This window comes from Nannospalax galili, unplaced genomic scaffold (assembly GCF_000622305.1).
Source record: "Nannospalax galili isolate Female #2095 unplaced genomic scaffold, S.galili_v1.0 scaffold804, whole genome shotgun sequence".
Classification (NCBI taxonomy): domain Eukaryota; kingdom Metazoa; phylum Chordata; class Mammalia; order Rodentia; family Spalacidae; genus Nannospalax; species Nannospalax galili.
The window spans coordinates 341,912-369,509 of NW_008351002.1; the positions used below are offsets into that span (position 1 = coordinate 341,912).

Here is a 27,598-nt window from a genome sequence, read left to right on the forward strand (position 1 = left end):
TAGAATAATTAGCCACATTTTGCAGATTTAAGTTGAATTCATTTGCAATACCTTTTAACATTTATAATAGGGATTTCAAATGAAAATAATGTAAAACAAGGCAGCAATTTCCAGAGAGGAATCACAGAATCTTTGGAAGTGTTACATTATCCTAAGGAGCAGGAGGTTTGGGAGGGATTTGGGGAATGGAGGGCAGATTCTTTGGAAAAGGGTCTCAGTCATCGAAAACACTCCCGTTTAAAGTTGCTGTCTTGCATTCCGCACTGAGAGACAGGAAGTGTTCATTTTAGACTTTGCCGGGTCACTTGCTATGTAGAATATCCTGGTTGGCATTTTAAATTTCTTTTCCTGAGTTATAGTACCAGGAAGAGATGCAATTAACAATTCACTTTGGTCATCGAAAACACTCCCGTTTAAAGTTGCTGTCTTGCATTCTGCACTGAGAGACAGGAAGTGTTTATTTTAGACTTTGCCAGGTCACTTGCTATGTAGAATATCCTGGTTGGCATATTAATTTTCTTTTCCTGAGTTATAGTACCAGGAAGAGATGCAATTAACAATTCACTTTATCCAATGACATCTTAAACTATTTCACCGGCAGTTTACTTGAAGCATTAGTTTATGACAATTACCGAAGACACAAGAATCTACAAAGCTTTAGTCCAAAGACTCATATGTGCATTAATTGGTCACTAATTCCTCTGTAAACCTAAAAATGTACAGCCAATTTTGAAAGAGATGTACCCTAGCTCAGAAAAATGTTATTGAATAGGTTAATGCTGTTGTAATGATATGCTTCTTCTAAGTATGTTGTTATTAAATAAATCATTTTTAAAAATTAAAAAAAAATGAGAAAATCAGCTATATTAGTTAGTGTTCTGTTGATGTGATAAAACACTATGACCAAGGCCACTTATAAGAGGAAAAGTTTATTAGACTCATGGTTCCAGAGGGATGAAAGTCCATCATGGTGGGGAAGGTATGGTAGAAGGCAGCTGGAGCTCACATCTCCAAGGAGGCACAGGAAGGAGAAAGAGAAATCTGAAGTGGTCAAGGTTAAAGCCCACCAGTGAGGAGCTTCCTCCAGCAAGGCCATACCTCCAAAAGCTACCAAAAAAGCATCACCAACGGAGGACACAGTGTTCAAATACTTGGAGCGTATGGGGCTGGGGAGTGGTAATTCTTCAACCACCACAACAGCCATTATTTCCTCTCCTTAAAAAAATATCCAGAGAAATTGGAAGATCCACTAAATTGGTAAATGTGCTTGGGTAATGATGGAGACAGAAGGGAGGAAGAAGAGGGAGGGAGAGAGGGAGGGAGGGTAGGAGGAGGGAGAGAGAGAGAGAGAGAGAGAGAGAGAGAGAGAGATAGAAAGCACATGAGAGGTGCTTATGAATTGAATCAAAAATTAGACCTTAAGACCAGGCATAGTGGCACATATCTCTAATTACAGCCAAGAGTTTGAGACCAGCTTGGATTATATAGTGAGTTCCTTTCTAAAAAGAAATTCCTTAAAAATAAGTTGACATTAAGAAGCAATATAAAAATAAATAAAAAAGAAATGTAAAAAGTTCAAACAATCATATCTAAAGAACTAAAAATTTGATGATACAGAAATGTCATTGTCACATATGACAAGAATATTAATTATAGGATCCCATGTCTACACAGGACGATTAAATAAGAGTATAATATGCTGCCCTGAGAGCCTGGTTTACGGACTTCCTGAGTTTGTAGCTATAAGGATCAAGAGTTTGAAGGGTTTTCCTGGCTGTATGTAAGTATGCACATATATTCACAGAAGCATTTTTTTCATGTAGCAGAAAACAAAAGCTCTATGGCTAACAGTAAGACATGTAATGTACAGTGTATGCAGACTATGCTTTGGAATCACATCTAGTGACTCCAGATGTGACTCAGGCTGAAGCCCATCAATCCCTCATGGTGTAAAGCATAGTTTCTGTTAGGTAACTGAGTATGTTTTTTTTTTGTCTACTTTTTACTTAACCCTGAACTTAGTAAATATTTCTAAATGATTATTCCCACACTGTCTAGCATAAATATAATAATAAACATGGTTTTACAGAAAATGTAGGTTCCTAGAATCTATGATCAAAACGGTTTGATTTTCAAGACAACCTTGGTTGACTGTCTGAAAGTTCAAGTTTGGTGAGGGTGGGCTGTGATAGGTCATGACTGACATCAGCAACTGCCCAATGAGGCTAGCCTGGGCTTTGTACTATGACTTAGCTGAGAGAGCACCAGGAAATTCACTTAGGTAGCTTGACTACATTCTGACAGAAACATGTTTACTACATACCCATTTCCTCCTCTGAGAAAAGCACCCAGACTTAGATGTGGGGAACCCTGCCTGGGTGGGAGCAGTTTGGGTAGGGTACGTTTATCTCTTCCTTCTCCATGCAGGGGGGACCCTTTTCAGAGCAGAGAATGCCAACTTGGATCACTGTGCTCACAAGTGAAGGCAGGAGACTTGGGCCAAGACAAGGAGACTATACAGTGTGGGGCTTTACACCACGTAACACAACTGAGAATGAGGGGAATCTCTTCCCACTACAGTTTCTAAAATGAGAGATGACTCTTTTATCTGTTTCTGAAATAAACTAAAAAGAGAAAGTGGAGCCCAGATGGGGGCAGGAGACAGCTGCAGCTGGATCTGGAGCCTGGGGTAAACAGAAATGCCTGCATATTCTTAATTCTCCACAGCTATCTATCTATCTATCTATCTATCTATCTCTATCTATCTATCTATCTATCTATCTATCTCTATCTATCTATCTATCTATCTATCTATCTCTATCTATCTATCTATCTATCTATCTATCTCTATCTATCTATCTATCTATCTATCTATCTCTATCTATCTATCTATCTATCTATCTATCTCTATCTATCTATCTATCTATCTATCTATCTCTATCTATCTATCTATCTATCTATCTATCTCTATCTATCTATCTATCTATCTATCTATCTCTATCTATCTATCTATCTATCTATCTATCTCTATCTATCTATCTATCTATCTATCTATCTCTATCTATCTATCTATCTATCTATCTATCTCTATCTATCTATCTATCTATCTATCTATCTCTATCTATCTATCTATCTATCTATCTATCTCTATCTATCTATCTATCTATCTATCTATCTCTATCTATCTATCTATCTATCTATCTATCTATCTATCTATCTATCATCTATCTATCATCTAGCTATTTATCAATCACCTCTCTATCTCTCTATTTGTCATCTATCAATCAATCAATCAATCTATCTATCTATCTATCTTCTACCTATCAATCACCTCTCTATCTATCTATTTATCATCTATCTATCATCTATCATCTATCTATCTATCATCTATCTATCATCTATCTATCTATCGTCTATCACCTCTCTATTTATCATCATCTATTATACATAATCAATCAATCTATCTATCATCTATCATCTATCTATCTATCTATCATCATCTATCTATCAATTATCTGTCTATCTATCATCTATCTATCTATCAATCATCTATCTATCTATCTATCTATCTATCATCATCTATCTATCAATTATCTGTCTATCATCTATCTATCTATCAATCATCTATCTATCTATCTTCTATCTATCACCTCTCTATCTCTCTATTTATCATCTATCTATTATATATAATCTATCTATCTATCATCTATCAATCATCTATCTATCTATTATATGTCATCTATCTATCATCTATCTATCCATCTATCATCATCATCTGTCATCTACCCATCCATCCATTCAACATCTCTCCATCCATTCATCTATCCATCCCTTGTCTGTCTGTCTCATGAGTAATATACCCTTATGTTTTTCTCTGAACTTTTATAGTATGAACCAATAAATCCTTTAACATACAGTCAGTTTTATACAGATTTCTACCACTTGTAAGATCAATCACTAACCCCTCCCCTGCCCCCACACATACACTTTCCTCACAGGGCACATCATCCTAAACACTTATTAGAATATCTTGCTTACACCGAGAATTCAGAAATCATTAGCTGGGAGTGCCGCTAGCAACAGCTGCCACAGTGCAGGTAGCAACATGTCCATAAGAAGGTAGCCCAGAAGGTAAGACTCTTCGAGACAGAGTTCACGCTTGATCGGGAAATAATGTGCTTAAACCCAGTGAACTCAGGTTCTCCATGTCTCCTTTTCACATTTGCTGAACTGTGATAATTATGCTTCCATTCTTTTTATTTATTTGTTTGTTTTTCACAAATTTTTATTGCATTGTGTGAGTGAATGCATGCATCTGTGCAGTGTGTATGCTTGTGTATGTAGAAGCCAGAAGAGGTCACTGGGTGAGTCTTCTATCACTCCCCACCTTTTCCTTTGAGGCAGGGACTCTCCTGGAACCTGGGCTCCCTGGAACTGGAGTTACAGACAGTTAGTTGTCAGCCACCAATGTGTATGCTTGTGTATGTAGAAGCCAGAAGAGGTCACTGGGTGAGTTTTCTATCACTCCCCACCTTTTCCTTTGAGGCAGGGACTCTCCTGAAACCTGGGCTCCCTGGAACTGGAGTTACAGACAGTTAGTTGTCAGCCACCATGTGGGTGCTGGGAACTGAACCCAGGTCCTCTGTAAGAGCAGCCAGTGCTCTTAACCACTGAAACATCTCTCAGATCCACTGAGGCTGATTTTTGGATGACTCTAAAATGGAAGATTTTTTTTCCAGATTATCATGTGGGACTGATCCAATCTTTACATGGACAGGAGGCAGAAGTGAAGCCAGAGAAGCAGCTAGGGACAAAGGTCAGGCCTGCCATCTCTGGTTTTGAAGGTAGAAGGAGCAAAAAGTCAAGGCATGCTGGTGGCTTCTAAATGCTGAGAAAAATTGTCAGCAAAGAGATCCATGATCAAGGACCTGAATTCTGGGACTGGGGAAATAGCTCAGCTGGTAACATGCTTGTTTTATAAGCATGAGGACCGAGTTTGATTCCCAGAGCCCATGGAAAAAGCTAGGTGGCACATGCTTATCATCCCAGAGCTGTGGAAATGGAGACAGGAGGACTCCCGATGCTCCCTGGCTAGCCATCCAACTCTACTGATGAGGCCCAGGCCAGTGAGAGACCCTGCCTCAAACACACATGGTGGTGGAGAACACCTGAGGAATGACACTCAAGATTTTCCTCTGGCCTCTTCACATGCTCATATACACATGCATGTGCACCTGCATACATACAAAGAACACACACACACACACACACACACACACATGCACACAGAAATTCAGTTCTGCAGACTGTAAGCATGTGCACCTGCATACATACAAAGAACACACACACACACACACACACATGCACACAGAAATTCAGTTCTGCAGACTGACTTAAAGACTAGAAAACTCCTAGAGGCTCAAAGGATGCAGTCTGTACACACCCTGATTTCATCCAGAGAAGATATGTGTTAAACCTCCAAACTATAGAACTATACAGTAATGAGCGTGATGTTCTAGGTTTCAAAGTTTGTGGCAGTTTTTTAATACGGCAATAGAAATTTAAGCATTTGCAGCAAAATTTTTATTTACTATGTGAAAATTAAGAGAAAAAAAAGATGTAAAACAATCTTTGAAACTGAAGAAAACACCATGAAGGAGAAAGAAAAGAATCTTGCAACATTTATTCTTACACATTTCTACTGACTACAAGTATTTCATTATCTCTTTTTAAAGCAGGGTCTCCCTATAGCCCCAGCTGTAGACCAAGCTTGCCGGGATCTCATAGAGATCCTCCTGCCTCTGCTTCTCAAGTGCTGGGATTAAATGCATGTGCTGCCATTCCCAGCAAGGATTTATACATTATCAAAGCAGGAAAATAGTTTATAGCCCTCTGGAGTCAAGCCACTAACTAATTAAAATAATGTCAGATATCCCAAGTAGAAAATAAAGTTCTGTGGTGGCGCCTATGGCTAGCTTTCTAATGAACTTGAAAAAGAAACTTAATGTCTCCAATCTTCAGTTTTCTCATCTGCGGAATCTAATTCCTGAGCTGTCATGTTGGACAGAGTGACGACAGCCCATGGCAGCTTCCTCCAGGGTGGCAGAATTTGTTCATGTTCCACATTACTTGTAGTGAGCCAGTCTGACACCCTGGTTTTCCTACAGTCCAGGACAATTGATGTGAAAGTACTTGTTGAAGCTGCCTCTTTCAGCTCCAAAACTCCGTGGTTTTCCACAAAGGCCTTCTCCCTTTCAGGGTCACCCTTGCTTCTTTCTGTATTAATTGATGAAGGTTGTGGCTGTTAATGAATTTGATGTCTTCATAAATATAACTTTCTCTTAAGAGTTACCTCTCCGTTGAAAGAATGATTGAAATGAACAGAGATATAAATCACTCCTTTTGCAAGGACTAAGATTGAGGCTATGAGCCAGGAGTGGTGGCACACACCTTTATTCCCAGCCCTCAGGAGGCAGATGGGTCTCTGTGAGAAAGAGGCCCTCCTGGTCTACATTAGTGAGATCCAGGTGGGCTGGGACTGGGAGACCCTATCAAAGCAAAAACAAACCAAAAACTGAACAAAACAAAAACAAAAAGATTGAAGTGTTGGGGAGATGACTCAGTAGTTTAACGTGCCCACTGTGCACGGCTGAACATCTGAGTTGAGATCCTTGGCATCTATCAAAGCTGGGTGTGCCAATAACCCTAGCTCTGGGTAGCTAAAGACTAGAGGATCCTTTGGGCTTACTGACCAGCCAGCCAATCAGTTGGTGTTCTCCAGGTTCAAAGAGAGACTTGTCTCAAAAAGTGAGGTGGAGAGCAATCAAAGAAGGCCTCTGGACTCCACAGCACACCACACACAGACACACACAAACACACATGAAAATATGCACACCTACATGCACATATACACAGGCATTCAAAACAGAGCAAGAAGGGGGTGAGAGAGAGAGAGAGAGAGAGAGAGAGACCAGAGGACAGTTTGCAAGAGTCAATTCTCCTTCCACTACACTAGAGATTGAGACTTCAAAAGCTTCATGGGAATTTGGTACAATTATTAACCTACTATTCCTTTCAAAATCACACAAGAAACCTATAAAATCAGTATAGAAATGACACAGCAAACACATTCCCAAATGGAAGTAAACTTTTTCTAGAGATCAAAAACTGATAGGTTGCCCTTGTCCCAGGGAATCGCCCCACACCCATGTACATATGGGCAGCAGTCATTAGACTTAGTAGGTTACTTTTCAAATAAAAAGAGAATTTGATGTTTGGAGGGGAACGTGGAGGAGCATACCTTGGGGAAGTTGGAAGGAAGGGAGAGAGGGTGGATATAACCATAAGTCATTATATACATGTATAATTTATTCGCAAAATAAATTATAAAACGTTAACATTTGGTTCGATTTTCTTTTTCTTTCCCCTTTTTTTTTAACTTTCTCCTTAGTGAAAAACCTTATTTAGAACAGCTCTGCTCCTGGCAGCGTAGCAGGGTGTGCAGAGAGCCGCCGCTTCTGATGAGCGTACTCTGTGGCTCCATGTGGCACTGAAGGGTTTTCAGACTCTGGCTAAAATCTTCTGATGATTGATTTGTGGGCATCTGGATGCCATGCAACAGCACACTGCAGAGTCATGGTGGCACCAAATTCCTTCAAAAGGATGTTCATGAAATTTACAGCCATCATTTTCTCATACAGCTTAAAGCCATCTGTAGCTTCTGAGCTCTGTGCTCCTCACCGTGACTCTCACGTGACTATTGTCCTCTTGGCCCAGGCTGAGGTCTCCACGCTTTTATAATTCCTTTGTTTTGACGCCTTGACCTCTAATCCCGTAGAATTCGTGAAGTATGCAAAATTTGTCTTCATATAAGCATTAGAATTTATTCTATTCTCGAGCAAGCCGTGTTGAATGTGTCTGTTATGTTCCAAATTCGCAAACTACTAATTACTCAGTATACTGGTCATCAGGGGCTGGTAGCAAGCACTGCAGAGGCTGTTGCTATGGGCGTCCCTGTCTTCTGGCCTGAACAACAGGAGCTTGCTGCCTCTCGTTTGAGGCCAGAGCACAAGGTCTGGGTGTTGTCAAATTGGTTCCTTGAGGGCCTGAGGGAAGGGTCTGCCCCAGGTCCCTGATCTTGTTGTGTGGAAATCCGTCTTCTCTGTGGGTCTTTGGTATACCGTTTTTCTGCCATGTGAGGATGAGCCCAAGTCTCTCCTTTTCGAGTTCGTGCTTAAGGTCTAATAGTCACAAGGTGGAGCCCAACTTCTAACGCCTCAGGTATGACTGCTTGGAGATTGCTGGTTTTCCTTGGGGGAAGCTCACAATTACTCTGTCACTCCACAGAGCTTTCCTCTCTCTTTCTGGAATTGAGTTTAGATTTACCTTATCTCAGGAATTATTATGTGTTTTGTTGTTTGTTTTTTGTGAGGCTGAACTTCTAACCCATGGAATTGACTTTAAAGCTGATTTTAAAACAAGCATTTCCTCTTTTAATTACCCACATTCCCTGTGCGATGTGGCTATTTAAACTATATACATATATAAATGACAAATGAGAATTTTAAACATCAATAGGTATGTCAATATTATAGTTATTACATATTATATGCTATTCACAATAAAATTTACAACAAGGTTAATTAGATTTGTAATAGTATTTAGAGAAACATAAGAAAGTTTGTCTCTCTATCTTTTTATTATACAGCGATATATCTCTGTATTGGCAAAAGAGAGAATGAGAGAGATACATGTGCAATCTAAAAATCTCATCCCTATCTGGCTGACAGAGCTAGCCATCTGACCACAAAATATTTCCAGGAAACAGTGAGACAGACAGTCTCCTGTTCTTATTTAACCTGAAAATGATCAATGTTAAAAAATACTTAGAACATTCATTTTTGTTTGCTTGCTTTTTGTTTTTCTGGGTTTTGGCAGTCTCCCTGTAACCACAGCTGACCTGGAACTCGCTATGTAGACCAGACTGGCCTCCATCTTATAGAGATTCACCTGCCTCTACCTCCCCAGTGCAGGGGTTAAAGGCATGTGCCACCAGGTCCAGTCTGTAACTTTCATTTTTGTTGTGGTGATATTGGTGATATGTTGTGTGATATGAGGAAGCAGGGCCTGTTTGTGAACAATTTCAACCTGCAGCAAAGAGGTGGGAACTGTGAGGTCCCATTTTCTGTGACACTCATTGGATTCTGCTTCACCGGATCTTGGAAACATTTACTCACTAGCTGCTTTCAGGAGGGGATGACTGGAAAGTCCATGCCCACAAAAGTTGGACCAATGGTAATTAAAATGTAGATCTGTTCTTGCTTAAAACCTAGCAGCTTTGGGAAGAAGGGCTAAGTTTACCTACAAGCAACATCAGACTAGACCACATTCTTGAACTTTTTTACTTGTGATCTCTTTTCACCCAAGATATTTTTACAAACCCAATATTCATATAATAAATCATAAGGAAATCTATTATGAAACAATTATTTCATAATAATTTTATCATTCATAGAGGATGAAAGTCAATAGGCATGCTAAGTATTTGGATGTGCTTGTTTATTTTTATATGAAAAATTGAATCTTGATTGAATATTAGATATGGCTGGATATAGAGCATCTTCAACTGTTTTTAGAGGTGATCAATGTTTCGATTCAATAAACACCAATGCTGAGAATGCCACTTTGCATAAACACATAGTGCAAAATAGCAGAACTGTGTATAGGGCCATTTCAAAAATTGCTGGAAATCTGTCCTAATCCCAAACCAAGATTCTTTTAGGAATTTTGTGAAACTCAAATTAGTAACTCAAACAGCAATCTATAAAATCAGGCATTCTAACATAATACAACCCAAACATTCATCAATTTGATAGTTCTATGCCAAGAAATGATGGTAGGAAAATGTTTCAGGTCTCTGCTGTCTGCAATAAGCCATTACATTTTCATCTTATGCATATGAGTGTTTTGTCTGAATGTATGTAAGTACATCAGGTACATGCAATGTCCCACAGAGGTCAGAAGAGGTCAGATCCCTCGGAACTGGGACTACACACAGTTGTTAGCTGCCATATGGGTGCTGGGAAACAAACCAGGGTTCTCCGCTGGAACAATTGGTACTCTTAACTACTGAGCCATCTCTCCTGCTCAAAAACAGAAAACGTGGTTGTGTGCAGTAGAAACAATGCATTTTAATTACCTTCTGTTTCTGTGATAAACACCAAGACCAAAAGCAACTATGGAGTTTATTTGGCTTGCAGTTCCAGAGGGAGAGTCCATAATGGCAGCAGGAAGCTCCAGCAGGAAGATCACACCTTCAACCCCAGACATGAAGAAGAGAGTGATGAACACTCAAAATCACCTACAATGACATACTTTCTCCAACAAGGCTCCACCTCCTAAAGGTTCCATGACCTCTCCAAACAGCATCACCAACTAGGAACAGTGTTTAAATATGTGAGCCTATGGAGGACATTTCTCAAGCAAACCACTGCCCACTGCAATTCATAATATATAGCATCCTCAGATCTGAGTCAAGTCATTGGTGTTGTACAGTAGAAAGTGCACATGTGCCCTGTGTCCAGAACTAAGACTGCAGAGCAGTCATTCCGTGGAACGCAGGCAGGAACACCTAGGATTCATTACACACTTGCTTTTTAATCAATGTGAGGTATTTGCATTTAGAAACCTTTTCCTGTTACAAATTTTTTTTATGATCCTGAATTCAGTAATACAACCCATAGTTTAAGAAGCGTTGGACTAGACAAGTTGGCGATCTGGACTTCTGATTGTGACTGAATCTACAATTGTATGGGACCACAGCTCTAGTCAAACAAGTTCAGGTTCCTACAGCTACAGAACACAGATTAATTCTTCATATGGACAGGTGCAACAGATGGGCAGACAGGCTAATGGAGTACAATTACACCTGTTCTGATAAATCTGGTTTTGCTTAGTTTTCTTTCCTAAGCTGAAATTCTAGAACCAGAATTCCTCCTTGTGCTTCCTACTCGGACTACTACTGTAGTGCGAATACCTTTGCATCTTTGCACTCACTGAGTTCAGGGACACCTGTACATCTCCCCGTGTCCTCACCTCCTTCTTCTGGGGGGATTGCTTGATGTCTGACTCAGGTCCTGCCCTCGGACAAATATTTTTTTCTGCTGTAGGTACCTACATTACCTTCTTACCACACAGTCCATAGTCCGGTCCGCAGTTGCCAGGAATAGAGAACGGTACTTCCATTGTAAGGTTCAAGGGCAGATACACTTTGTGTCAGTAAAAGGTTTCTCAAGAGTGCCAACTACTATGTCACCACTCACATGTCTGCCTTGCTCTGGGCCCAGTTCTTCACAAACTGCAGCAGTGACCTCAGGGATCCCTGGGATTCTTCTTGGGATTGGCTCAACTCCAGTCCTAGCAAATGTTCTAAGTGCACGTTCGCATTCTTCAACTCCCCTGTCTACACTGTTGAATCTCTCCTCTTAGATCATGTGAGGTGTAAGGATGGATGAAAAGCAGAAGGATCCCTGGAGACATGTTAGAATTTCCCCTAAGCTGTGGAGAGCAGCAGACTTGGGTGGAGGATTGCAGTGCTGTCCATAGATCTGGAGCTAAGCACGTGTGTCCACAAACTCTTTCAGGCTCTCTAGCAGCATCAAGAATGTGCTGCAGGGTGTGCCCTCTGCTCCCCACAAAGACACACATGAACTCCCTGTTTGTTGCAGTGAAGCTGTCTTCCTGCAACTGCCATAAGCCTGGACAGGGAGGGGGATGATCTGTCTAAAGGGAATTTCCTCTGTCCTTATCCTATGAACAGAGCAGCATTTTTCTAACTGTAGAGAAGGGATCCTTACAGTAAGTAAGACTTCCTCCAAACCATACCTACTGGAAGAAATAGATATCCTAACCTCTGCTCCCCACGGTGTGTTCCTGTGGCAAAGGCAGTTGAGTTGTTGGGAACATTTTTGAAGTTAACAATCAAAGAAACAATCTCAAGTAGGAGGGATCTGAACTCAGACCGAAGACATGAGCTTAACAGATCCTCAGCAAATATAGGGTTCTAAAGGAAGAAGATAGCCAAATCACACAATGTTCTGACATTTTTACACATTTGTGTTTTTACAACCTATTACAGTGTTTTATTCAGACTAAACTTTCTCCTGTGAAATTTCTCTCTCAGCCTCAACATTTATAATCCTGATGAGTTTTTTGTATAATGATCAATAATGCTCTAGCTAATTTTTTAAAAACTCACTTGTTGGAAAAATAATTGAACATACGAGCACAAAAGGAGAATGTGAAAATTAAATGTAACTGAGACACTAAAATATGTAGGAAGCATATTTTCTATTGCAATACTTTTAAAATTAGAACATATTTTCTTTAAGAAAATATTTTAAAACCTCTTCTGTGATCTAATCTTCATGCTTTTTTGTGTGTTTTCTGTGATCATTCGCTTTTCCCCGCCACTTCGGGCAGGCTTTGGTGACCTGCAGTATCACAGATGGGCCACAAGGTGGCGCCATTCACCACTTCATCTCTTCCACCTGTCAAGGGTGGAGTAACAGCAGCCTACGGTGTTTTCCCCAGAGGCAGAAACATAACCTTATTCTTGTCACATTTAAAAGAACGGAATGCAGAATTTACACAGAATTCTCAAAATATGTTTTATCTTCGTTGTCAGTAACCCCCAGCGGACCAACTTTTACTTTTGTTCTTGAAATAATTTGGAGCAGCAAATGACATCAGGCCTATTTTATCCATCAATCAAAGGGTAATTTCCTATGTTTGTTACCATAGCACCCACAGCTATGGTGCTTTCGTGCTCTGTCTCCTTCATCTTGGCTCCCTATTACAGATAAGCAATCAGTTTATCTATGGACCCTGAAACCAGGTGAGAAAGGGTACACAAGAAACCCGGAAATCACCACAGTGGCGGCTGAGGAGTGAGACCCAAGGCGTCTGCTGCTGCCCTGCAGATGGAGACTCTTAACAGGCCCTGCTTTTTGTGATGGGGGCTTGTGTGCACCAGAACTCACCCTGAGCAGTTGCAGCTTAGAAGTGCCCAACACTGAGGGACAAGTCTTTGTCCTGACAGCACCCCAAACTTCTCCCTAATTAACTTTTCAAATGCCCTTAGTCAGGTCGGTTTTGTTCTTCAAGGGAAAATCCAAACGGATCCCAGCTTGCCTTTGCCTCTTCTCCCAAAGCAGACGGAAGCACAGGCAGAAGGCGTTTTGTCAAAATCTGAGGTTAAGACATTTGGTTGTGACCTGCCGCACCCTCAAACATTTCACCAAAACAGACGGGCATTCTTGGCTCTGGCTTTCTTTAATGAGTCTCTGATCTAATAAGGATCAAGTTATTCTTTCAATTATCAAAAAGTATAAATTTAAGGGATACAGGTTTAGGACATAGTAAGCTATGTAAGCGTCATGATGCGTCTCCTCCTCCTCTCTCCTTTCTTCCTCTTCTTCCTTCCTTTCTTCCTCCCCCTCTGCTTCCCCTCCCTCCTCTCTGATTCTTATTCTCTCCCCTTCCCTTCCTCTCTGTGTCTTCTTGCCTCTTAATGTCAGTTCTGTGTTTCTCCCTCATCTACAATCCTCACAGTATGTCTGTTGGCCTGGGTTGGGGAGTGATCATTGAGGCTACTATTTAGAAAGGAAAAGTTAGGTTGTGTGTGCATGGGGGGGGTGTTCTTTTTAAAAAATATTTTATTTATTATTGCTTATTTTATGTATATGAGTGTATTGCCTGCATGTGTATAAGTACACCCGTGTTGTACAGTGCCCACGGAGGTCAGAAGGGGGTATAGGATCCCCTGGAACTGGAGTTATAAAGGGCTGTTAGCCACCATGTGGGGTGCTGGGAATTGAACCCAGGTCCTGTGCAAGAGCAGCCAGTGCTCTTAAGTGCTCAGCCATCTCTCCAGTTCATGGGAGAAGTGCTCTTTTACATCTCAGGCCAGGTTCTTAGGGGACTGTTGCTCGGTGGCTTTTCCCATACTTAAGTGGTAGCTGGGAAATCATTTGATATATTTTCACATTTGGCATTTCAATTTGTCACTGTTTTATTTTATTTTTATTACGTGCGTGTGTGTGTGTGTGTGTGTGTGTGTGTGTGTGTGTACATGCTTGTATGTGGAGATCAGAGGATAACTCTCAAGGGAGTCAGTTCTCTCCTTCTGCTATGTAGGTCCCAGGGATTGAACTCAGTTTGTGGACCTTGACTGCAGGTACTTACCTGCTGAGCCATCTCTCTGACCTTGCCAGTGTTTTAGAGGAACTTCCTGAAGTCTAACATACGAGGAGAAACTTTCCTGTTTCTCCAGATTTACGATGGTGTTCTCAAAATTCACAAATTACGCATGCTATCAATCAAGCCATGTAGTTTCAAGAATATTGTATATTTTATTCCCCTTATTAGAGGATGTAAAGATATAGCCCAGGTTAGCACATCTCTAACAAAGAGCACTGCTGCCACTGAGATGTCATTACCCACTCTCAGTCTCAACCTTAGTCCCATGGTACTCATACAGATTTGAGTGCTCGAGCTGATGCTGTCTGGACTCAGTTCTTTGATGAAAGAGGTAATTATTGTTAACAAAAAACATAAGATTCAAATTTACCAGGCTCTTGTGCACTCATGTGCACACATAGCATTCATACTCACACAAAACACACATACACACATGCATATGCATGCTCACATACACATGCACACATATGCATGCTCATATACATATATTCTTGTATGCATGTATATGCATGCACGCACACATACAGACACACACATACACGTACACATAGGTATACATGCACACATACATACACAGATAAGCATGCATGCATGTACACATATACAAGTATGTACGTATATATGGATACACATCTGCACACATATACTTACACACACATTCATTTGTATACATACATGCATACAAATAAATGCATGCACACATATACATGCATATACTCATATATGCACATATGTACACATACACACCCACATGCATAAATACATGCACATGTACACAAAATGCATGTGCACACATACCTGCACATAAGTACATGCATGCACAAATACATACAGCTACATACGTATAAGCACACTCATTCACCTGCACACACATGTACACATGCGCACACATACATAAACACACATACATATCCATGCAGACATATATATGCACATATGCACACACATGCATCTATGCACACATATTCATACACTTGGACACACATACACCAACACTCATAAATACATCTGTACACACACATACATAAAGTCACACATACCCACATACACATGACTCGGGCAAAAATTTCCTTATGCTCTGACTGCTGATTTATTAGAAAATATGCCTGGGAACACAAACTTGTACTAACTGGAAGAAACCTGACTTGCTCAGCTTTATCATGTCACCTGTTCGTGTGTGAGGCAAAGTGAAGCAGGCAGAGTCCTGCACACAAAAGTCAGCTGTGCATACACAGGTTAGGTGTTAACATTTTGCCCTAACACTACCCCCACCCCACCCCCCGGAAGTTCGCAGTTTGGCTGCAGTGCAGACAAGCGGTGGAGCTGCTGCAGTCTGAAGTGTGCTCTTCAGTGCAGGGGCCTTTCCGTGCTTCCAGGAGGGAGATCAAGGACAAACGCCCCTCTGCGCCTTCTCTCTGCAAGGTTATGTGAGGGAAAGGAAGCAACACAGCAGACAGACACCAGGAAGGAGCCCCGCCCAGCCTCTACCTGTGCAGATGAAGCTGGAGAGGCCTCCATAGATGACTTCGTCATTGTCGGGCAATATAAACGGACACCTCGTCTGGACCTCCAAACAGTATTGCTTGCAAGGAATTGTCTTTCTGCAGTTAAACTGCGTGACTTCAAAATACTGGGAACACAGCCAGGCTTTGTAGACAATCTACAAGAGAAAGAGAGAAGAATCAGAGGTGTGGAGGGACTGCTACAGGGACTGGCTGGCCTGGGAGAAGCAGAAGGCGTTTTCAAGTGGGTCAGGAGACAACTGGCATTTGGAGGAAGTGCGGTTCACATATTTGCAGTGAAGAATGACAAAAAACACAGCTAGGAACATCTGCTGTTAATTCAGATAGTGTTGGATGTAGCCCGAAGTAAAATGCAAAAGGTATCTGATTCGAATATTCTCGGAAACAGTGAGTTCGAGCAGGACCTGAAGTTTTCAGGATCCAGTGATACGTAAAGGACGGAATGACCCAGCAGTTAGACTGGAAGCTGCAGCGCGCGGCCACTTCCCCAGCCGTCTCGCTGCTCATACCGCAGCTGGGCGCTAGATGGCGCTGAGCCTTTTGCAATGACAGCCTGCAGGGGTGCAGAAGCCTGTGGGTTCCTTACAGCCTGCCTCTCCCATGGCTCACAGCAATAAGAAATAGGCATTTGCATTTCTCACTCACAGCATGCGCCCTGTAAACCTCACAGAAAGCCCAGCAAAAACACAGATCAGACATGATGTGCTGCCTATGGTTAGGAGAGGTGGGTGGGAGGTTGCACCAGAGCCCCAGAATCAGCCTTACACACACTGTGCAATTTACATTTGCTAAGTTTTATGAAATTTAATGACAGGTGAAGGGAGTGTGGCTTTATTGAACCTTTGGTTTGTGGTGGCTACTTGGGGGAAGTAAACATTGAAAAAAATCACCTTTTTCCTAACATGAAGAAACCAAGTAAACCTAAATTATAATGAAGTCATGGTAAGGTATCCCACTATGGCACAGATTACCGAAATTCATTGGCAAGTCAAGTCCCTAGCACCGATGAATTCTGTTTCTAGGACAATGACACTACTCCACTAATGTTTCATCCATTACTGTCTGCCTCCAAAAATGCATGGCTCAGAGTTAAAAGTACACAAATACATCATAAATATTAGATAAAAGAGTAAGCATTTATCAAATTCATATACAGTTTTTCACATCAAATACCCAAGATGCATTTAGAATATCACTTCTAGCTGTATTTTACTTAAGAATAGTGATAAGTATAAGGTGGAAGATTTTAGAATTTAAATCTATATTCTGTTGATGCCCCAACTTTTCTTCTTAGAAGCAACTCTGGGCTTAATCTTAAAAATTCTGCCAAAAAACTTATGAAGTTGTAACAGAGGTTTTAGATTCTAAAAAGAGCTTGGACTCAGGCTCCCCAGATCACTGTTTGTTTAGCATGAGGTGATTATGTCAGGTTTATCTAGTAACTTCCTGTTGATTTTATCAAAATGAAGTTTTACTCATTGAAGAAAATGCCTCTATAAGAGGAAAAAGGCTGAATGTGAAACTCCTGTATAATTTTAGAGGGACAAAGTAATTTTTACTTGTTATGTCATCAACGGTCCAGAATCACTCAATCACTTGATATGTAGGAAGTCACAATGACTTTTCTAATAGGGTTTTGAATGGATCTAAACACCTAAAGTATACAATGAAAAACTGACCCAAGAAAATATGATACAAAAGCTGAAGAGACGAATAGAATTTTAATATTTGAACTGGGAAGCAGAGGTGTCCCGTGGACAAACTCCAGTGATAGGTGTCTGAGGACTAGTGATAGGTTGACTAACTTTGGAATCATGGACAGAACCACCAGTTTTAGAACCAGGAAAGCGAAATGGTTTCTTAATCACATTTTGGGTTAAATTGTGAGTTGAAGATGCTTTTTGAAATACCAACGTTTATTTGTTCATTACAGTGCATTATGGGATTTGGCATTTATGGCAGAATTGGAGCTGTGATCCTGGTGTGCTCTGTGATTGCTGCCTCCCACTGGGCATGTTTGTATGTGCAGGACAATACTAAAATTGTGTACTAATATGCCACAACTGTGCATATTTCTGGGATTCTAGGGACTAGAGTGATCTTTTTGGTTTTTTAAGAAATATTCCCACATAATTCCAGAAAATTACAGATCTGTCTATGGGTTCCACTTTACACTTGGCCCCCAATTGTGCCAACTGACTGTTAACCTTATTTTTTTATTTTTAGAGAAGGTCACAAGCAGGCCTTAAGCTCACTGTGTAGCCAAAGATGACCTTGAACTTCTGATACCACTATCTCCACCTCCTAAGTGCTGGTATTACAATAGTGTGCCACCATGCCTTGTTTATCCTATGCTGAGGGTGGGCCCCAGGGGCCGCGTGCACCTCAGGCTGGTACTCTACCAACAGAACTGCAATCTCCAGGTGGCTTTTAAATACTTTAACATCAATGTACTTGAGTGTCCCTCCACAGACAAGGGACAGCATTTAGTGAAACATTTTGATACAACAGATGCATTCTCTCAAGCAGCCTTTTCCTGAGCACTGCCCAAGTGAAACAGATTCATTTTCATTCGAGTTTAACTCTATTTGCTTTGCAGACTTTTTTTCTTACTTGAAAAAAAAAAAGTGTCAGTGACCAAAGCATTTTTTTTTCTAAACTTTTAGTTGAAGGCTTCAGAGAGCATCCATGTTCACAGAGTTGCCAGGACAGCTTCAGGTATTGTACTGAGCCACATCTCCAGCCAGTCTCCCTGCCCTTCAGTTTTGTGATCCACATGGACTTCTAGATATGGGATGAAGAGCTCCCATTTGAGAATTATTAAACTAAGCACATTTTAGATCTTAGGCATCCGTTATGGGAGGAAACTGTGAATCAAAACAAAATAATGACAGGAGAAATATGTTATTATGTGAAAGATTAGGACAGAGGAACAATTTTTATATAACTAAAGATTTATCTTTTCACTGTGCAGACTGTTTGAGATAAAAGAGGCAACAGAGGCACAGAGGGCGTTTGCTAGAATATTCCAGAGTTAACCAGAAAAGATTTGCCTGGGGGGAGAGAAGTTCTGTAATCTCACAAAAGATGACTTGAAAAGTAAAATATCATGCTGCCAAAAATCTGTGAACTGTTCTAGGGAGAGCAGAATGCTGCCTAACAGCACACCATCATGGGTAGTAGATGAGGGGTGGGTACCTGCTGCTGTCCATGCTCTGAGGAAGCTACTGCATGCTGATCCTGTGCTAACCACGATGCTTTTTCCCTTCCCTTATTCCTTATTTTTAATGTGGGGTCAGAAGATAAAGACAAAATTGAAACATTATTGGCATAATATAAAGAATGCTGTCTTCTGAGGCATGGAGTTCTCCATGATTGAAAACATTTACATTTACATTTAGAGGTCCCTCCCCAAAGCATTTCAGGGAGCATTCTTAGAGCTAATGAATGGCTCAAATTTCAAGTTTTTGAAGGAGTTATGTTGATAGGTTTTTTTTTTGTTTTGTTTTGTTTTTGGTGGTCTATAACTAAAAGGAAAAGATTTGGGTTGTTTTTAAAGCACCATATAATTTTCAAACACAATTGTTGATATAAAATATTTGTCTTATTTCATAAAAACCATGTTGCACAAGGAAAATTCCAATTCTCTTATTGTTACTTTGCCTTCTTGCCCCTGAGGAGAGACATAGTAGGTAAATCATGTTTCTACACACCTCTTGAGGTGCTTCCAAAGTTGTCCTGACATACATGCCCTCCTGAAGCGGCAATTGACTGTGTGGAAACCTGACTGACAGTGGTCCACCCAACAGGAAGGAAGATGTGCTGTCAAGGCACAGATTTCCTTAATATGTCTTTTACTTTACACCGGGAAGTGATTTTTTCTCTTTTTTTTTTTTCCTTTTCCTGGAAAAGCTCATTCTACCAGTTTCTTACCCTTCTAAATCCCCTGAGGCTTGTTTGAACATATTTTGCCAATTAGGAAATGGCGATACTGGGATATTATTCAAGCAACGAATGGAATCTGTCTTTCTGTTTTTCTTGATAGTTCAGTCAAGGCATTTGTCATTATGAGATCTGGTGCCTGGAATTCTCCCAAGAGGCTGAGAAATGAGGACAATATGGGGACTCCTGGCCCCTGGAGCCAGGAAGGTGTGGCATACCCAAGCAGAGCGATCTAATGACCATCTCACAGAGCCTCTGCATTCTAAAGGGGGACTTGGGGCCAGGGATGATGGTGGTGGAAGGGCTGAGAGCCTGAGCTGGATGCTAGGTCTGCTGCTGATGAATACACCATATTATGTGGAAGGCAGAAACCCTGCACTATCATGCCTAACATGTCCCCTCGTTATGGTTCCACTTCATCTCAGAACTGTGACATCCTGTGGAGGCTTCCCTGCGTCTCTGCATACAGCCGTGTCCATTCCTCTAGACCAGTCTTGGCTTCTCTGCAGTCCAATCAGTTTGAGTCTCCTTGGTTTGGAGTTCTGTTGGGTTGGAGACTGTGGTAGAGGACTAGGAAGGGTTGGTCCTATCCAAAGAGTTGCATCCATGGATGCTGCCTAAGTACCTAACAAAGACTGACTGACTTCTGTTATTGGCAACATTGAATTTTCTGGCAAGCTTTGGTGTGAGGTGCAGCTGGCCAAGAAGAGGGAGGATCTCTGCCTGCTATGCAGCTGTGAAAGCCACTGGAGCTGAGGCACTCTGGGAGGAAGCCTGCAGGTCAAAGAGCAGGAGCACAAAGGATTTGCTCCTGGGGAGTTTCCATTGGTTGGGGGCTGGGAAAATGACCCAGTCAGTGCAATGCTTGCTGTGCAAGCCTGAAGACCTGAGAGCAGATTCCCAGCTCCCACATAACCTGGAAGAACAGCACAGTAATTATAGCACTGGGGAGGTAGACAGGCATCTTCACGAGGCTTGACAGGCAGTTAACCTAGCCAATCAGCCAGCTCCAGCTTCAGTGGGAGACTGTTTCTAAAAATAAGGTGGAGTGCAATTGAGGAAGATACCAGCTGTCGACCTCTGGCCTCTGCGTGCACCCACACTCATACACCACATCCATGTACACACGCATACACCTTACATACACAAAACATAAAAATAGTCACATAAATAAATAGCCGGGCATGGTGGCACAGGCCTTTAGCCCCAGCACTGGGGAGGCAGAGGAACACAGATCCCTGTGATTTCGAGGCCAGCTTGGTCTACATAGCGAGTTCCAGGCCAGCTGGGGCTACAGGGAGATCCTGTCTCCAAAAAGACAAATAAATAAATAAATAAATAAATAAATAAATAAATAAATAAATAGCTGTCTTCAAATCAAAATGACTTTCCCTGGTCCCACCTTCTTGGAAGGACTTTCTCACCTTGCAGATGTATTTCAGCAAATCCCTATCTCCAGGCTATAAGGGTTTAGTGACAAAGTTTGGAGTGTGTGGAAGGAGACAACAGGCTTTGTGAATGTTATTCTGCAAGACCAGCTGCTGTAGCTACCGCACTATTGTGTTTAGTACATGTTGTTACAGTTTTAAGTGGGCATGAGACTCAAAATCAGAGCTGACATTTGTGTGTCTGAAGGAATGCCTTCTGTCCTGTCGTGTGCAGTGAGATTACCCTGAACCCAGAAATTGAAAGGCGTTATTTAGTCTGGGTCCTAAAGAGAGGAATAGAGGCATAAGGAAGAAATCCTGGGTAAAAGCAAGACTGAGGGACAGGAGAGATGGCTGAGTTGTTAAGAGCACTGCTGCTCTTGTAGAGGACCCGGGTTCGATTCCCAGCACCCATATGGCAGCTATGAACCTTCCTTAACTGCCGCGACTCGGAACAGCAGAGCCGAGGAAAGGACAAAACGGACGCCAAGGTAGGGTTCAGGCTTCTTCTCTCTTTTATTGCACTTCAGTTCTTATATATTTTGTTCCCAACAGAGTGTTGCCGACCCCTTGGTTTACAAGGCACACACACACACACACACACACACACACACACACACACAGCTTTACTTCCAGAACAGTAGGCATCTAGCTGTGTTTCCTGAAGGAGGATGCAAATATCCCCCTATCTGCGATGCTGAGCCACGTTTTTGGATACTGATACTCCATTTCTGCCACTTGTCCTTCAGAGCTTTCCAAGTCTGCCCAACCGATTCCTGATGCCAGGATGGGTCCCAAGGGTCGACTCACACAGGAACAGAATTGCTCTCAAAGCAGTGGGGTCGACCTGTGTTCAGCCTGCTGCTCCTGGAGTGGCAATTGGGGGCCACCAACATGACATGACTGTAGAACAGATGCAAAACAAGTCACCAACTGTGCTCACCTTAGTGGACAAGGTGCCTGTCCCAGGTGACCTGTGTGCTTAGGGGATGAAGGAACCCAGGAAGAGTCCACCAGTGGACCCCAGCAGAAAAAAACAGTACCCTGATTATGACTCCACCTTACTAATGGACAGAGCTGTCACATTCTGCTAGGTGCTGTGCCCGTTTCTTTCCCTATAGTTCTTCATCTCCTTGTGACTTGGCTTCAGCAGATCCCCTCTACTGGCCTAGTTCTCTCCAAGCTGCTTGGTCCATCTGCTGGTACATCCAGCTGCAGAAGTCAGAGGTTTCTTCCTTGAACACTCACCAGCCAGTGCTCAAAGGTAGACAAACTTTCTGGGCTGAGAGTATCCTGAGTTTGTGACTTGTTCTATCCAGGTTTCTTCAGTTCCCCAAGGGTCTGGGCTCCTTCTTAGACCTCCTTTGTCTGTTCTTGTTGCCCATGTTTGTTTGTGCTCCTTGCTGCGCCCCCAAATGTAAGAGCCCTTGCAGTCCAACTGTACACTCTTATGATTCAATTGTCCTTACAGTAATGAAGCATAAATATTTCAGAATTTTTTCTCACTCCCCCCCGACCCCCTTATACAACTGATCTGTCTAGAAACCCTGACTCTAACCTCTTCAACCAGGATCTACAGAATCAGAAACTGGGCCCCTCCTCCTGTTCCTTCTACATGCTAGCCCAGTGTGATGACTTTATCTCTGACCCCTCTGACACCTGGGAAAACCTCCATTTTACTTTACACTTCTGTCTCTCACCTAGTGGACCTTGTCTGAGTGACCCCCTCTTCCACGCTGTGCTTAGAGGAATTGCTGTACGGCTGTTTTATTTCATGACTCCATCTCACGGTCCAGCTCCCCACTGCCCCCAATTCTAAGGGAAAAGCAGAAAGTCCTCAACAGACTCTGAACAACTTCATCTTGTTTAGGCCTGCGTAACATCTCCATCCACTTCCATCCTGATACTAATGATGAGAGGCACGTGCTAAATGCATCTGCTCTCAGGGCCCCACACCCATCATCCTACCTCCTGCTGCATCAAACAGCCTCACTGAGCCTGGTTAGTGCCTCCTGGTCCTCTGCAGCCTCCTTTCTTAGCCTTCCCTAGAGATTTCAGCCTAGAGATGCTGAACTGCATTCTTCAATGGACAGATGGTCTAACTGACTTCTCTTCTGTGTATTTCTACAATGAATTCTCTTTGACTGGAGATCAGAACCAGACTCTGCACTGCTCTGAAATTTTAGTGCTCTAAAATTTCCCAGGGAAATTTTATCCTCCATGGGATTCTCACAGGAAATTTTCCACAAAGGCTTCAGTTGGGCACAGCAGTGTCTTGTGATATGGGAGTGACAGGCAGTTCACTGGACTCAGATCAATCACAGAGCATAGTCTTTGCTGATCTTCTAGCAGTTTACATCCTAGAAATTTCTTCTCAAGTGACCAAAAATGTGGCCTAAACTGAAGTCCAAATAAATCTTAAAGAAACAAGGTTTTGGGGTTGGAGAGATGACTCAGAAGTTAAGAGCACTGGTTGCTCTTGCAGAGGACCCGGGTTTGATTCCCAGAACCCACATGGAGACTAAACAACCATTTGTGACTCCAGTTCCAGGTGATCAGACTCCCTCTTCTGACCTCTGTAGGCATTGCACAACACGGGTACACTTACACACATGCAGGCAATACACTCATACATATGAAATAAAAATAATAAATAGTTTTTAAAACGTGGCTTTAGAAAATGCCTTCATACTGTGAAACTCCTTTTCCTAAAAGATGCTATGGTCTTGGTCTTGAGGCATAGTCTGACACTGGGTTGTAAACTGAGAAAAATTCTACACAAAAATGAGACAAGGTTTGGATGCTACACAGAGCTCATGGGAGGCTTATAGAGCCTGGGAGGGCAGGGTTTGCTTTAAAATTGTTTCATGATGTATAGATTGAGATGATGATTAAAGACGTTCAGAAGGCAGTTTGCATGGAGTCACACCTTTCCAAGGCCATTCAATTGCACATCAGAGTTGGACTATTCACAATGATAATGTGCATCATGCTCACAGTGAACCTGAAACCAATTCCCCTGGAGTGAAGGATAAACTTCTAGTGAGCCATCCTCAGCTGACTGTCAGGGCAGGGATGAGGTGGAGACAGGTCTGCTGTAGGTCTTGGAGAGGAAGGTGTCCTTTTCATAGATGCTGTGTCTGTGTGCTGGTCAAAGATGAGTGTAAAGTCTGTTTCTCACCAGCCTTTTTGGAAGTTGAGATGAAATAGGTATAGATGACATGCAGCCTAAGTCTATCATGGAAAAGCAGCAATAGCACACATCACACGGTCCTCTACAACCACTGCTTATTTGAACTTGGTCAGTCCTACTAGCTCAAAAGTGTTAAGAATTCTACTGGCATTTGAAGGTTTAAAAAGAAAGTGCATGAACACTTTAATACAAATTCCTTTTAGGGATCCACATCTCATGTGAGTTAAGAATGTTGAAAAGGGCCTTAATAATAAATGAGGAAAATCAGTCTTGTGAAGAAGAAATGGAAGGGTCTGAGACAAGTGGAAGACTTGTCAGCAGGTAAAAAAGGAGACATTTTCACCCTGGAGAGGGAAGGGTGGGTGTGTCAGCGGTCCTCAATCTTCAGGAGATTTGACAGAGCACTTGGTATTCGATAAGTGAATGAGAGTTAAATTCCAGGATCTATAGTATATCTCAAACATACTGATGTCCTCTGCAGAACTGGAATAAGTAATCAGTCAATTCACTATAACATACAGCTGCATTCATTTTTTTTTCATGCACATACATAGAATAGAGAGCCTTTACCTCATAGAATAGAGGATATAATGAAAGTGAATAACATCTTGATGCACATAGTGTATGGAGCTTTGCAGTACTAATCTAACAAACTGGTCATTATGTATAGATAGATGCCTTATAGAACTAAACTACAAGATGCTTTTGTATATATCTAAATTTTCTCCTTCTTTGCTGTATTTTCATGATCCTTTTGTATCAGTAATGCATGGTTACAGCCCAAGTCACCAAGATCAGACTCACAGAAGTTACCTGGAGGACAAGAACTTGCTTTTGCCCTGGGTTGACTGGACTCAGCAGTTGTCCTGGTTACTTTTTATTGTCAACGTGACACAACCTAGAGTCGCTTGAAAAGATGGAACCTCAATTGAAGAATGACTTCCATCAAATTGGCCTATGGTCATGTCTACGTGAAATTGTCCTGATTGATGATTGCTGTGGAAGGACACAGCCTACTGTGGGTGGCACCATCCCTAGGCAGGTAGACCTGGGCTATATAAGAAGGCTAGCTGAGACTGAGTCAGAAAACAAGCTGGTAAGCTGTTTTCCTCCAGGGTTCTGACATTGCTCCTACTTGAGTTCCTGCCCTGAGTTCCACCAGTGACGGATTGTCACCTGGAAGTGTAAGCTGAAAGAAACCCTTTCCTCCCCAAGTTGCTTTTGGTCTTTGGACTTATCATGGCAACAGAAAGGTGATCTAGAACAGTAGTCTTCACCATTCCTACAGCCTCAAGTGCTGCTGCTTTCATCATCCTATCAGCGTGCCTGGCACTCTGCCATTTTTAATGTTTTTACCACACTCTAATGTAACCTGATAGCTAGGGGTTGAGAGAGAAGAGGAAAACCCCAAGTTATGTATGAATCATATCTGTTTCTAGGAATGGGGTGGTACTGTGTTGCGTGACTCTTTCAACACAATTTTTTGTTGAATTTTTGTATATTTCATACAGAACATCTCAATCAGTCTTAATCATATTTACACCCCCTTCCCCACTGGCACCCTCCCAGAGACTCCCCACTGGAATCCATACATTCTGTCATTTGTCTTAAGACATATTGTATCAAGTTAGTGTCCCCAGATATCCCTCAGTTCAAGCTCATCTACTGAAGTCTAGTCAGCCTACCTAGAGTCTCTCACTTTAGGAAGATCAGCTCTTCCTCACCCAGCAATAATCAGTTGCCAATATTTCTTCAGCTAAAATTGGGGTCAGCTGTCCATTTCCCCAGTTCTATGCTAGGTTTTTGTCTGTTTGAGTTTGCATGGGTCCTGTGCATGCTGACACCATGGCTGTAGGTTCATATGAGCAGGGTCCCAGGAGTCTATAGGATTCTATTTCCATATGGTCATGTACCTCCTCCCTGGCTCTTACAATTTCCTGCCCCCTCTTCCAAAATGGTCCCTGATCCCTGGGTGGGTATAGTTTAATCAAAACAGTTTTTAAATCTGTTACTGTAAAAAAATGTCATTGATCCTATTAGAATTTTCAGCTTTAGAAGTAGGCTGAACCCTTCCATGTTCTAATGAAAGAGTAGGTAGGAGGCCTGAGACCCTGAAACACAAAGGCATCATTGTTCACCTGCTTTGGCTTCCCAGGCATTGCTCAGTCTCTCTGTTCATCTCAAACTTTTCATTGGCAGCAGATGGAGAATCAGGATCAGCATGGCTGCAGATTATGAGTTTTGTGAAAAGACATCTCAGACTGGGGAGATAGCTCAGAGGGTAAAGTGTTTGCTACATAGCTCAGACCTGAGTTGGGAATCTCAAGAACTTATGAAGAACAGATATGGTAGCCTGTGCCTGTCATCCTAGTGTTCCTACTATAAGATGGGAGGCAGAGACAGAAGACTGTTAGGAGCTCATGGGGATAGCTAGCCTGGATGTATAGTAGGAATCACCAGAGAGTCTGTCTCAGGCAACGCGAAAAGCAAGAACTGGCACCCCAGGCTGTCTTCTGACCTCTGTACCCTGTCTATGGCACATGGAGCACATACCCCGTCTTCACACACATGAACATGCATACCCACAGGTACATCACACACCTGCAGACATTAAAAATGCTATCTCCCTGGCCTCACAAAGAGTACCATCAAATGAAGGGGACATGGTAAGGTGTGCCAGGCCCTATGCCAGCTCTTTGAAAATAATGAAGACCAGGGTTCTCTGGGTTCATAGGGAAGAGAAGTGTCTTTCCATGTTAGGGAGGAACAGAGGGGATTAGAGTGACTCAGATACCAAAAGAGAAGGGACAATGTCAGAGGGGAAGGAAGGGGGCTGATGAAGTAAGGACTCACCAGTTACTGTGCTACAGGTTTCCCCACATCACCTCTGTGAGCCAACTGCTTTGATTCTGAACTTCTAAATGTGAAACCAGGGCTCAACACAATTTAGACAAGATCCCACAGCAGAAGTAACAACCAAGGGGGGATTCTCCTGTCATATTACCCTACACCCCAACTGTGAATCAAACTGTCTTAGTCTACACCACAGTCAGGTGTAATGAACATTTACTCATGTTACTTCTCTTGAGTACAAGTGTTTGGAAGCCGAACAAAGCACCTCTTCTAAGCTGGGCCTTAGAAGGTGTGGACCTGAAATCCCAGGAGCTCCAGAGACTGAGGCAGGGGACCCCAAATTCAGATCAGCCTGGTCCACATAGTTAGTTCCAGACCATCCTAGGTAATTTAGGGAGACT

General features: G+C 42.1%; 1 long non-coding RNA gene across 1 annotated transcript in view; it reads right to left on the minus strand.

Annotated features, from left to right (window-relative positions):
• LOC103746015 overlaps positions 1 to 15,941 on the minus strand; it is a 29,368-nt gene extending 13,427 nt beyond the window's left edge. The window contains exon 1 of the long non-coding RNA XR_607776.2: positions 15,748 to 15,941. This is a non-coding gene — a long non-coding RNA (uncharacterized LOC103746015). The remainder of the gene's footprint in view (positions 1 to 15,747) is intronic.
• Between the last annotated feature and the right edge of the window lie 11,657 nt (positions 15,942 to 27,598).